The sequence below is a fragment of the Polyodon spathula genome, chromosome 1 (assembly GCF_017654505.1).
Source record: "Polyodon spathula isolate WHYD16114869_AA chromosome 1, ASM1765450v1, whole genome shotgun sequence".
NCBI classification, from domain to species: domain Eukaryota; kingdom Metazoa; phylum Chordata; class Actinopteri; order Acipenseriformes; family Polyodontidae; genus Polyodon; species Polyodon spathula.
In genome coordinates this window covers 44,963,979-44,977,053 of record NC_054534.1, presented here as the reverse complement: position 1 = coordinate 44,977,053, position 13,075 = coordinate 44,963,979, and the positions used below count along the sequence as shown (strand labels likewise).

General features: G+C 39.3%; 1 protein-coding gene across 2 annotated transcripts in view; it reads right to left on the bottom strand.

The window, feature by feature from the left end:
- Window positions 1–13,075, bottom strand: part of LOC121319230 (amyloid-beta A4 precursor protein-binding family A member 1-like) — a 112,965-nt gene that overhangs the window by 50,664 nt on the left and 49,226 nt on the right. For both annotated transcript variants that reach the window (XM_041256443.1, XM_041256452.1), the window contains exon 2: window positions 5,688–5,826. The gene's annotated coding sequence lies outside the window, so the exon portion shown is untranslated. The remainder of the gene's footprint in view (window positions 1–5,687; window positions 5,827–13,075) is intronic.

Below are 13,075 nucleotides of genomic sequence, written 5' to 3'. Positions count from 1 at the left end.
GTTTTCAGCTCTTAAACAGTTGCAGAGTTTGAGTTACTTATAAAATGTTATAGCTAACTTGATATCTGCAACTGTTTAAGAGCTGCAAACAACTTAAAAGATCAAATTAAGCTAATTATCAGTTTAATTAAGGGTCTTGCTAAGTAACTGAGAACTCAGCTGGAATGAAGACACAGTGGGTCCTCAGGACCGGGTTGAAAACCACTGGTGTAGACCACTAACCTGCCCTGCTGCTGACTGCCCAATTCCCAGTGGGAACAAGAGTAAAAACAACATCAATAGGGTCCTACAATAAGTAATTCAACAGTTGTAGGCCCCCTTTTTTTCTTCACTTTAATCAAATGATAACAGAGCTTTGACCCAGGTGGAAGAGAGTGCTAGATTAGACAGCTGGCAGCAGGGGGGCCTTCAGTCTCCAGAGTTAATGATGCTTCTCAGCAGTGGGGCATGCCACTGTAGCGAATCGGGGCCCACGCAGAGGAATGGATCAGGGGGCAATATCCGCTGTTTCATCCTATTAAAGAGCACACAGAATGATGGAATGGGGAGAAGTAGGGATGAGTGACAGCAGGGACTCCAATATACATACATGGCAGAGGGAGCTGTAGAATCTGTAAAGGTTACATAGGCATGTGTATGCAGTAGAGGTGTTAGTGTACTAAATGAATACAAGAGTGTGAATGTTGCAGAGTGTCCAAATTTCCCTCCCTCAATTTCAGGAAACAATAATTCATCAAATAAATATGCATTTACAAGGATTACACATATGGAGGCAGCTTGCAGGCATCGTCTGTCACACAGAACATTACAGTATGAGCTGCTTTTCATTTCCAACACCTGTTTTTCTCCCAATTTGTGAGAGAATCTGTGGTATTGCTTGCAATGTCAAAACATATGGGGGTCTGATCAGCATTTCCAAGCTGTCCAAGCTGGTGCTGTTTGTTAGAAACGCTGAAACTATAAAACCTTTTCTTTGAAGCTAATGATGCTTCTTTGAAAATGGCTGCCTGTATGTCAGGGATGATTTGAGATTGGGCAGTTTAATGTTTTGGTTTGTCTTTTCTCGGCAGTAAGTCACGTTGCTGTTTGTGTACTCGGGTAGTCATGTCTTTTGTAGGCAATTTTAATATATGCATTACTATACTGTGCTTGAAGCTTAAATTCAAAGGAATTTTTTTTTTTTTTTTTGCACTACCGGTACCCCAGAACTTTGCAAGTTGTGTTCTGCTAGTTTCAAACTCTTATAACTGTTTTATTCATCTCTGCAATTCTACCCTTGCACTTGCTTCAGAATGGAGCCTGAACTGTTCCTAGTTAGATAGGCAAAATTACTGGTATATGAAAATGGGAGAGGTTTGTACATCAACAACTTGTAGTCAACAGGGCTTAGTTATATTTTCCCCTCCCAGACACAGAATCAAGATGCATAGGTTTAACTGTCAACATTCTCTCTCATCTGTCAAATTAAGTGTAAACTTTCAGATAAAACTCCCAAAACGAAGAGGATCTGTATATGCTTATTAATGCCTGACTCCACCCCACTGCACTGTAAGTCAAAGCTCTGCCAGAATGTAAAACACAATTCTGACAGTGTTATGAGATAACAGACATCTACAGTACAGATATAGCTGTATTTCCATGGCAGAGAACAGGCTCCTGAAATATGTCTCAATTGTAACTGAATTATCAAAGTAAATTCCTGTTATTACACAAGCTCTGTTAGTGAAAGAAGTGCCCAATCAAAATACCTACAATCCCAAAGTGGTGAGATTATAGGCCTATGGAGAACAGACTAATCTGTTAGCAATCATTAATGCATTTTAAACACTTTGCCATCTCTTAAAATCAGTTGGTTTCTGTTGGCATGCTTAGATTTTAAGGGATTTTTCCGATTGTCCCATGGACAAGTACAAGGCAGATCACTGGTTGTCCGCCTTAAAAACTGACTGTCCGCAACAAAGAATAAAAATATAAATACACTGGCTGTGCAAAAGTCTTAGACATGTGGCATCTATTCTGACGCATTATTAGCAGCAACAATTTACTCAAAGCCTCCACTAGTGTTTTCTAATATTACAACAACCTTGACTTGCATAAAGAAGGAAAAACAAATAGTGAAATAGCTTGCATCACTCGATTGTCAAGGTGTGGTATCCGAAGCATAATCAACAAGTACAGAGAAACATCTGTAATTGACAATCCCAGGACTGGAAGACCCAAAAAGTTGTCTAACAAGGATGAGTAATACTTGGAGATCAAATCCTTAAGGAATAGAAAGAAGACAAACATTGCATTGACAACAGAACGGGCAGAAGGCGCAGGTGTCATCCATCAAATCAACAGTACGCAGGTCACTCTGGAAGTTAGGACTTAAAGGATGTGTTGCAGTAAGAATATCTCTGTTAGGAAAGGGGAACAAGACTAAAAGGCTAAAATATGCATAAGAACACAGAAATTGGACTATGGAACAATGGTCAAAGGTTATTTGGACTGTTGATGGATAGACAACGACACTGCCCACAACCACTGCCTTATGCCTATATGACTGCATTCTTTTGATTCCTTGGGATATTATCTTCAAGACAGCTTTTTGGGTCTTCCTTGGTTTGTCAATTACAGATGATGTTTCTCTGTACTTGTTGATTATACTTTGGATACCACACCTTGACAATCGAGTGATGCAAGCTATTTCACTCAATGTTTTTCCTTCTTTGTGCAAGTCAAGGTTGTTATAATAGTAGAAAACACTAGTGGAGGAAATTTAACATGTCTAAGACTTTTGCACAGCAGTGTATATGGTACATTTAAACTGAATTAATAATATGCAAATGTCCAGTAGTATACTGTAGCGCTTAGTTTGTTTCTAAAGATTAGCGCTGCAAACCACATAGCTTGCATACAGTGCCTCAAGGTTACAGGCAGTTTTAACTAATGATGCATACAACAATGATTTGTGGGGCTGATTCAGATTACAGATATTCCACATCAATAAAGGCACATACCAACTCTGATACCAATTTAATTTTTTCATTATTAATAATACAATTGTAAGCAACCGTTTGACACTTGACAATTTACTTAAGCTTTACACTCAACACATCACAGATTTGATCATTGTATGTTTTTTGACACATTATACATTCTGCCAGAAGTGAATTTAGCAAAACAGTAGTACATCTGAACTAGACAACTATATAAATAAGAACACAAAGACAATGACAGCAGTTCCAAAGCACATTCAAACAGTTCTAATAAGTTATATTTATCATGGCAGCAAAGGTGTTTAAACAAACTATAATAATGCACAACATGCATAAAGCTGTGGTCATATCCACCCTGAACAGTCAATGAATCTTAAATACAGGACCATCATGGTACAGAAGGCTTAAGTAGCACACCTCTCAGTGGGCTAGAAGGACATAGATTCATATTCAGCCTAGGGCTGTAGAAATATGTACTGTATATATTGTACCTATTGTGTGCGTTGATGACATTGTATATTTATTGTACTCCAATTGTATTTCAAATACTACTTTTCCAATAAAACCCACAAAGTTACAAACCTCTATCTTTTTGTAGCACAGTTTATATATCAGGACAATGCATGCATTGTTCAGATTCCTGTGCAATTAATGGCTCAAGGCTTTTACTGAAATGTCCGGTAGACAAATTTAAATTGTCAACAGTCATGAAATCTCCTTTGAATTTATCAGTTTTAAACAACACAATGATCCCACATAACTTTTTCAGGGTTGGGATTAGAGTTGTAGGAACTGATTACATAAATAGTGCTTAATAATATATCTGTATTGGTGCTTTGATGACAAGTTGATAGTAAATTACTTGGAAGGTCTACCTCAGTCTTCAAACTGTCCCTGCATAATTGATGAGAAACGGATGGTACTACAGCCATTCCCTATTATAATAGGCTTGAATTGTACTACCAGATGAGTTTAACTTTTTGTTAAGAACTTATTAAGATCAGCTAACTGTTTATAGTGATATTACAGATACAGCAAATTCTAAATTCTGGCTGTGTTTCCATGACGTACAGCATACGGTGGACAATAATGCAGGGCCAATTCAAGGCATCCATGTTTCATTAACTTTTCTAAAAACACTTGTTACATTTAAACTGTTGTTCAAATCTACATTTGGTTTAATGACTTTCTTAACTTCAGATAACAGGACACTTCCTTACACTTCACATAAATATGAAACCAAGCATGACAGATAAGGTCAAGTATTGTAAATGAGGGTACCTGCTGGAAACTTCACCTTTCATTTACAAATTTAAATCTCTCTGTGAATAAATGAAAATCACCTGGTAGAAATACAGCAGCATGATGCACAGGGTGTCATACAGCAAAGGTTCACGTCCTGGCTGGGCGATGTAGGGTGTGGTGCGCAGGGTGTCATACAGCGCAGGTTCACGTCCTGGCTGAGCGATGTAGGGTGTGGTGCGCAGGGTGAGTCATACAGCGCAGGTTCACGTCCTGGCTGAGCGATGTAGGGCGTGGTGCGCAGGGTGAGTCATACAGCGCAGGTTCACGTCCTGGCTGGGCGATGTAGGGCGTGGTGCGCAGGGTGAGTCATACAGCGCAGGTTCACGTCCTGGCTGGGCGATGTAGGGCGTGGTGCGCAGGGTGAGTCATACAGCGCAGGTTCACGTCCTGGCTGAGCGATGTAGGGCGTGGTGCGCAGGGTGAGTCATACAGCGCAGGTTCACGTCCTGGCTGAGCGATATAGGGCGTGGTGAGCAGGGCGAGTCATACAGTGCAGGTTCACATCCTGGCTGTGCGATGTAGGCCGGTCTTCACTGGGGAGCGTCACAATGGCTGTGGCGCTCCCATCAGTTAGGGAGGCAGAACCGGCAGGGACTGTTTCTCCACATAGTGTTACAGTGAACCCTGCTGGCCAGGCTTCCTGTGAGCTGAAAGACAGGACACCTGTAGGGTACCTTTGTCCTCTAGAGGTCGGTAGCTTGTGTTTTTGGGTGATTAAGGAAGCCGGCTTTGCTGTGGGATCGGAGGACACCCACTGGACTTTCAGATCTCCTGAGCCATGTGAGGAATTAATGTGCTGATGGGAAAAGCGATTGGGCATTCCAAATTGGGATAAAATCAGGTGTAAAATAATATTAGGATATATATAAAAAAAGGAAAAAAGTGCTAGCCCTTTACAAATTTTGAATATTTTGGTGACTCATGTAAAGACTATTTTAATGCCTGCTGTTATTCTCACTGTAAAACATGCTGAAATGAGTCACTGTATCTACTGCTAAATTGAAACACTGTGAAATATATGTACAGGACATGTGACATCAGCCTGATGCTCACCAGACTTGAGAATGCAAACAGTACAGCATTTAATCTTGTATTCTATAATTAACCAATCTATACAAACAAAATATGGTAAATTGTTCTCAGTTGAAAATAGCCATAAGAAAATAAAGCGATAACGTTGGATGGGGGGAAAGGGGGGGGTGGGGGGTGGGGGGGGTAATCTAAAATAATATTAATTGTTTTATCTCTTACATGGTCCTTATAGGTCCCATTATTTCCTTGATTTAATTCTTTCTAATGCTATACTGCACATATATAACCTCATACACAATTCTGACCCCATGCAGTTGATTCTGTAACATGATCGTCTTCAGTTTATTTTTATTTTTTTCCTGTACTCACCTTTCAAGGACATTTATTATTGTGCTAAATGGTTGAATGCTCCAACTCCAGAAGCTGTACAGTGTCTGGCTGCGAGGATCACTCTCATCACACTGGATATGGATTGAGAGTGTAGTAATAAGATCAGACTAAACCAACACTGCAGAGAAAAAAATACAAAGGGAGCCATTAGTACTAGTGACATATTAAAGAAAACACTACTCCAAGAGCAGGTTGTATAGTTGCAGGAAGCAGGGTAGCTACTGCTGGTCTGGACTTCAGATTCAACACTCCAGCTCATACCTCTGCTTTCTTTCAATCAAAATACTGTAGTAAAAAATATAGAACACTACCCCTACTTCAGTATTAGACACATCTTCATGGCAAACTGGGTTATACATTGAAAGCTGTATAGTTGTTTATAGTTTACAGACTGGGCAAAGTCTATAACAGTGAACAAAACACTTGACATTTCCAAGGTTCTCCTATAGTCTAAGTGGCATAAAGGCTCACTACATTCTTATACAGTTTTCCTCCTATGCAGCAACAGACTTCAGTCTCCGCAGCCTCCCTTGAAACCTGCTTGCCATCGAGCAACTAGCAGCAGATGGAAGTTACAATATAAATTGGCTACTGAACCAACTGTTCACTGGTCTTGGAAAACTCAAAGTTATGGCTTTAGAATAGATCATGTAAAATACAGTTTAATAGTATGGTATAAATGAAGAGTGAATAGGTCTTTTCTCTATATGGCTCTTTTTAAAATATGTCATCAATGATAAATGTTTGAGTTAATTCTAGACCCTTTGGGAGACTTATCTTAAAATGTATTTCTTAAACTCCTATGATTCTAAGCTGTACTGTAGTGGTGCTACTGCTATGATTGACCAGTCTCCTGATAATTTCATTGATATGAGATCGAAGTCTCTGTAGACTTGCTCAGGTAAAATATATTCTACTAAAAACAATCAATGCAACTTAATTATAGCAGGCCTCAAGAGGGCGCATGTGCAGGAGACCCAAAAGTAGGGTATTTTATACCAGGGATGGGAAAAATCACCAGGTTATTATCATAACCCTGCCAAAAATTCAGGACATGTCAGTTTAGAAAAAAAATAAAGTATTTTTTAAATAAGTACTTTGTATTTTCGTTTTGTGTGGCAACGCTGGTAAACACATTTCCATACGCACACATAAGATTTCCATTCTTAACAGCAGGACCAAAAAAAAACCCTAAACAAAAAGCACTGCAGGAGGACGTTTGAATAACGCTGTAATTATAGTAATAATAATCATCATTTTGAAAACTTTAATCGTACAAATTATCAACTATTATTAATAATAATAATAATAATAATAATAATAATAAATAATAATAATAATAATAATAATAACCCCGCTTAAAGCAGGGAATCAATCAGGGACAAGTTTATGTTTATGAAATGTTGAAAGTTTCATGCCGTATTGCACACTGTACACAAAATGGATTGTTTTGTGGTGCGCAAATTTCCTACCGACTGTATCAGCAGCACTGGTATGTTGTATATTGTATACACTTTTTGAAAATAAACAGGTTCACAGAGCCAGTATTCGTCCAAACTGTTTATTGTGAACACAGGTAAAATAAAGAAAAAGAAAAGGGCCGCTGTCAGCCGCAGATCGAGGCAAAGAAATAATAATAATAAAATAACTGTCTATTCTCAGTCTCTCACATGCTCTTCGCTTCACAGTACTGATTATGCCACAGAATATGTTCTTGTGCAAGTATATATTTATATTAAACATGTTCCTTCATATAAAGAGCTACAGGATTTTTCTTTTTTTCAAAATAGGCAATGTTAATCAGGGGTATGTCAAAACATATAACAGAGCAAGTGTGGTAATAAAATAGGTCTTAAAAAAATAGTCTGCCGAGGATGCCGTTAGTTTACACTTGACTTTAGAAAGGGTTCAATAACTCATAGTTATCAACAGCATTTTGCTGTCGTTCACTCTTATGAATAGCGGGTTGACTCTCAGGACCGATGAAAACTTTATGCTAATGAGGTAACCGTTACGCTTTATCTCAATTCGTTAAAAACATGTCTTCATAGACGAAAATCGTTTTGGCAGTGGACAAAATCCGAGCATGCACTCCTGTTTTCTTATTTCGACAGGCATAAACCCTTTAAAACAGACCCCCTAAAGACTTAAAACCTGAATAAGATATAACAAAGCTGCTCAGCCGAGCCTGTGACGCAGTCATGCCCTTCCCAGAGGGTAAGTGTTAAAGGACTGCGCTCACAGATCTCAGCGTAATTCTTCCTTCAAGTTTGTTGCAATCATGGACGCAGGGACCTTGAAGGTTAATGTTTATATTTCTATGTCAGGGAACCAGGGTTATGATAATAATCTAACATTCCCTTTCAAGTACAAAATGTAACCATTACCTCACGGGTCAGTATACCCAAGCCATCGCAAGCGCAAGACTGCTGCAAGACCAGAATGCTACAAGGCGTTCGGAACCCGAGTAACAAGTAGCGGGCTAAAAAATTGAGGGAGAAACTCACCTCTGTCTGATTTGTAAAGGTTGACTTTAGCACTCTAGTTCCAAAACTAAAGATCCTAAGGATCCACGACATTAAGTCTGTAGAAACTATGAAGGTACGCGGAGTAGCCCACACCACTGCTTTACAAATGTCTTTGGCAGATGCACCCTGGAATAAAGCCCACAGGGTTGACATGCCTCTGGTGGAATGGGCAATGAGCTTTGCTGGAGGGGTAAGTTAGCTCACTAATAGACAGTACTGACTGTCGGCTATCCATTTGGAAGCCTCTGCTTAGACAAGGCTTGACAATGGGACTTGGCCTTAGCAGACAAAACATTGTTCGGACTGCTTCCAACTTCTTGTCCTGTCAGTATAACATGGTAGGGACCGCACTGGACAGTTTATGCTGATAGTCTTCGGCAAAAAAGCATGATTGTTACAGAGCGTATCCTTTGTCCGGACTTCTGCAAAAATTGAGCAGGCTTTTTACAATGGAGAATGCCTGCATCTCACACAACTGCTTTGCAGAGGTGATTGCAAGCAGGAAAGCCGATTTGAGCATTACAAATTTCAGCTCAGCTGAATGCAAGGGTTTAAATGGAGGCTTCATGAGTGCATTAATGCACCACGTTAAATCTCCAGTGAGGAACAATGTCCTTCATAGGCAGCCAAAGCTGCCGCGCTTTTTTCAAAAAAAATTTACTGAAGAAAAAAAAAGACCAAAGAAGCTCTCTCTTCTTTTGTGTTTCGTTCTTTGCTTGTTTGGTAGTTTACACTTCACAATTTGATCACAATAATTTGCTCAAAGACCGAAATAACCTTTCATTTCATTCTTTGATAATTTGTAAATGCTCAAATCGCGAAACGGTTATTTTTGTCGGTGACTGAATGAATCCTGACTCTGAGTGTATGTGGCAAAGTGGTTTGCAATGCGCAGGTGTAGAGATGATGCAATACGTAAACAGATGATAAACAACACAGTTCACGGTCCTGCGGAAGGGTGTAGAAAATTCACTGACGCACAGGAGACACTATTTTATTTTAAATGCTCCTTAGCGCACTGATTTATTTACCCCATAAGGTGTCACTATGGTACTGCTGCAGAGCACTACCCAATACCAGCAATGGTAAAAGGTTGGCAGTTCGTAGTGCACACACAGGTGCTCAAAATAATAATGAAAACAAAAGGCACAAAGAAAAAGGGAGAATAAAACACAGTAATAAAACTACAAAATAAAAGGTGCTGCTTTGTGCAGTGTTCCCCACTGCCCCTAAACTGGAGAGCGCGAGTCTCCAAACTACACTTTGGTATTCCCTCACGATACTCTGTGGGGTGGCCCAGGTTTTCCCCGCCAACTATATACGTCCCATTCGGGTACGTAATTATGATTATTTGTTTCGGCTGTCTTCTTTAGCCGTGCCTGCCTGTCCAAGTTCATGAATAGAGCTCCTGCTGTCATTCTTCCTGAATGGGCTGGGCCACCCACAATAAACTGTTTTTTATTTTTATAGGCCAAGCGACCCCCTAAGGCCTGCCTCCCAACCACTCAGAGAGGGAGGATCTTACGGGGCTGCTGCCCTCTTCCTGCAGAATCATGCATGTGTCAGATAGTCAGCACAGATCTCCCCTGTTACAGGTCCAAACAATTCTTTATTTGTTTTAATCTAAGTTGTTTTGGTGACTGTAATAATCTCTGGCAATACACAGCAATGTGTATTGCACAGTTTAATCCTCTGGGTTCAGTCCCAAAATAATAAACACGGTATAAACACACACAGAACACAAACACAATCACAAGTCCAGAGTGAGTGGTAACATGCAAGTGGTGAAATTTATTTGTGTACAATAGTGCAGTGCTGTCCAGGTTAGTGCTGGCTTTTAGCGACAGCTCCTGGAACGCGTTAGCCGTCTAATAATGAAAAACGAATAGAATTAGAATGACAAACACGAAACACTCACAGTAACTTTACAGTCCTTTAGAGGTTCGCTCGCAACCATAAGAAAAGGAGCAGTTTGCTCGGCTACATCCACTTGGTTAGCTAGTGCAATCACTTTTCCTCCAATCTGCAGTTGCCACATCGCTTCCCGTCTGGGACGATGACTTGGTGTACTGTGGCTCTGCACCTTTCTAGATGTCCGACTCCACCTTTCCCTGGAATGAATTGTCAGACCATCCAGTCCAGGGGGCACTGTTCCCTTTACACAGCGCCCTCATAGGTTGGGAGATTTATCACCAAGATTCATTCTTTCTCTGTCACAGTGTAACACACAGTATATATTTAATAGAGTTACAATTTAATAACTGTACCTGTATGTGTTTGTGTGTATATATATGAGAGGAATAGAGAGAGAATGAATGCAACTCATATGCGGTTTTCACCATCACGTCGCCTTCTAGCCAAAATTGTTGATTAGTACTGCCATTACCTTATGTTTTCGCCTATTGATTCGCCTCATTGCCGCTGTACTTCCAGGGCAGATCAAACATCAAGAAAAGCTCACAAGTTGTGCATTCATTATATGTGCGTGTTGAGTAATTTGCATTACTCTTAAGTTTATATAAGCCGCAGTGCAAAATAATTGCCTGGACGCTAGTCAATTTGGATTTTGCAGCCGCAGTTGTATGCATTGCACATATCCTTACATCAGCCCCTTAACGTTGCAATAAACAGTTATGAAGTGGTTAAGAACATACGGTATATTAATATTAAACCTTCTTTAACCCCTTCCCAAAACAGCAACATAAAAATGATTAGACCTTAAAATGGAAATGGTAAATGTTGCTATGAGAAGCAGTCTGTAGTGTTAAAATAACAAGAACTTACTGCATCAGTGTTGGTCATGTACAGTAACAGCATGTCCCAAGGCACTGGGCAGGAGTGTACCCCTGGGTTCTGTGCACTCTGATTCCCCAGAAAGCAGACCTTAAGAGTCTCCGACGGGTGAACACTAGAGGGTAGCATGTACTGAACTCCTCTTATGTCAGACAACAATAACACTGCAGTAGGCCAAGCTTTTAGTACTGGTACATAGTGTTTCTGCAGCTACTGTACCACAGAAGTCAAGTGAGCTGTTTTTATTGTCACACTTCTTGCCATTTAAATATATTACAGTAAATTACATGTAAATAGAGCAGCAGAACCATTTTACACTTTCATTTACTGTCAGATAAACACTTTTCTGGTCACTATGTTTCTGTCTATTAAAATACATCCTCCTGTTACTACCCTACCTGTAGGATTAGGGGTATGAATGTATATAAGCATTCAGACAAACTGACCGTTGAGCCCACAGGCACTAAGCGAAAGCATACAGTGACATTTCAGCGTATCATTCTGCTCTTTAACCCCTACCCGCCAGACCGATCTAATTTCAGAGCTTAAGCACAGATGACGCTTTCTCTTTTCCGGGATGTCTCATGGCAATAATAAGCTGTGGGGGCAATCAAATCAGCCTTTCTGAGCCTTGTCATTGAATAAGGCTAGGAACAAAAAAATTGTATTACTACATACCAATTTTGGTGATACATTCAAAAACTCATACACAGGAAACACGTCTACCAGCAAAGTGAAAGACGACAAGTTTGAGAGGAGGCTTTTACTAGACAGTATGTATACCACACTACATCACTGTAATGTTCCAATATTTGTTTTATATTTCACTTAGAAAGGGGTCAAAATTGGCAGCTTTTAAAAAATACTATATATTATTATACATTTTTATTATTATTTTTTGGGGGGGGCTTATATAAAACAAGTGAAATCCATTCCACAACAAAACACATTACATAATTGGAAATAGCTACTTAAGGCCTTTAGATATATTGGGTTTTAATTTCTGATTTAAGGTTGTCAAACTGCAAGCAATAAAACACAAAATGGTCATATTCCTGCCCGTATATGGCCATTCTATTTAGACAGGAAAGGGTTAAAGCAGCAACCACAAAAATGTATTGCATTTTATCAGTTACATTAATTTAGTACTGTAGTTATGTTTTCACTCACGAGGATAGCTGTATAACACTTACAGTCTTATTTACAATAAGGCACTTAAAGTACATGGGTGTGTATCCTCTGCAGAACCAATATTTGAAAATATATACAGAATTCATTTTAATTTTAAAGAGCTCTGTGGTGAGAGAGCAGGAAGTGGTGGAATGAATAATTTATGAACTTATTAAGTACAACCAACTGAACCAAAAAAATATAAAGGAACATTTTAATGATCTACAACAATCAGATAATATCTTCAACACTATATAAAATGTTGTGGTGTTTTCCCCCATATATAAATACATCTAGAGATCGAGCTGGAACTAGAGCTAGTATAGAGATCGAGAGAGTGGATAGTGAATGATCATTCGTAGTATTCAGTTTTTAATTGCATCAGGATGTCCTAGTAAACCACAAGCCCCGAGTTCTGCTCTGAATTTCAGCATTACAGCACTGGATTGGAATATAAACTAGTCCCGGTAAGCATGCTAGTCTGTATCCCACAATATTATGGCAGGACTCTAGTGTAATGTTCTTTCCATTATAAGCCTCTATTTTGTGCAGCTCTAAAAAAGTGGGCTTAAGTTCAATCAATCTGCCTGCCTATTTTGGATTTTCCAATTGTATGCTGAATTTTTTCTACAAGTTTTGTGTTATTCTGTCTGGTAGATTTTGAGCTACAGTACTTTTAAAAAACAGGTGAAAAAACACTACTGAACAGTTACTAGTACTCCCAATTGGCAAGCTACTGCATCTAAGCAGTCTTTAGTGCCTTTTGAGGGTGGGGATTTTTAAAATAAAATTTTAACAGATAGATCTAATAGCGTTCCTTTGGGTTCAAATGCTTAAATAAGTTTAACATTTGCACTGAATTGTAATATTTATACT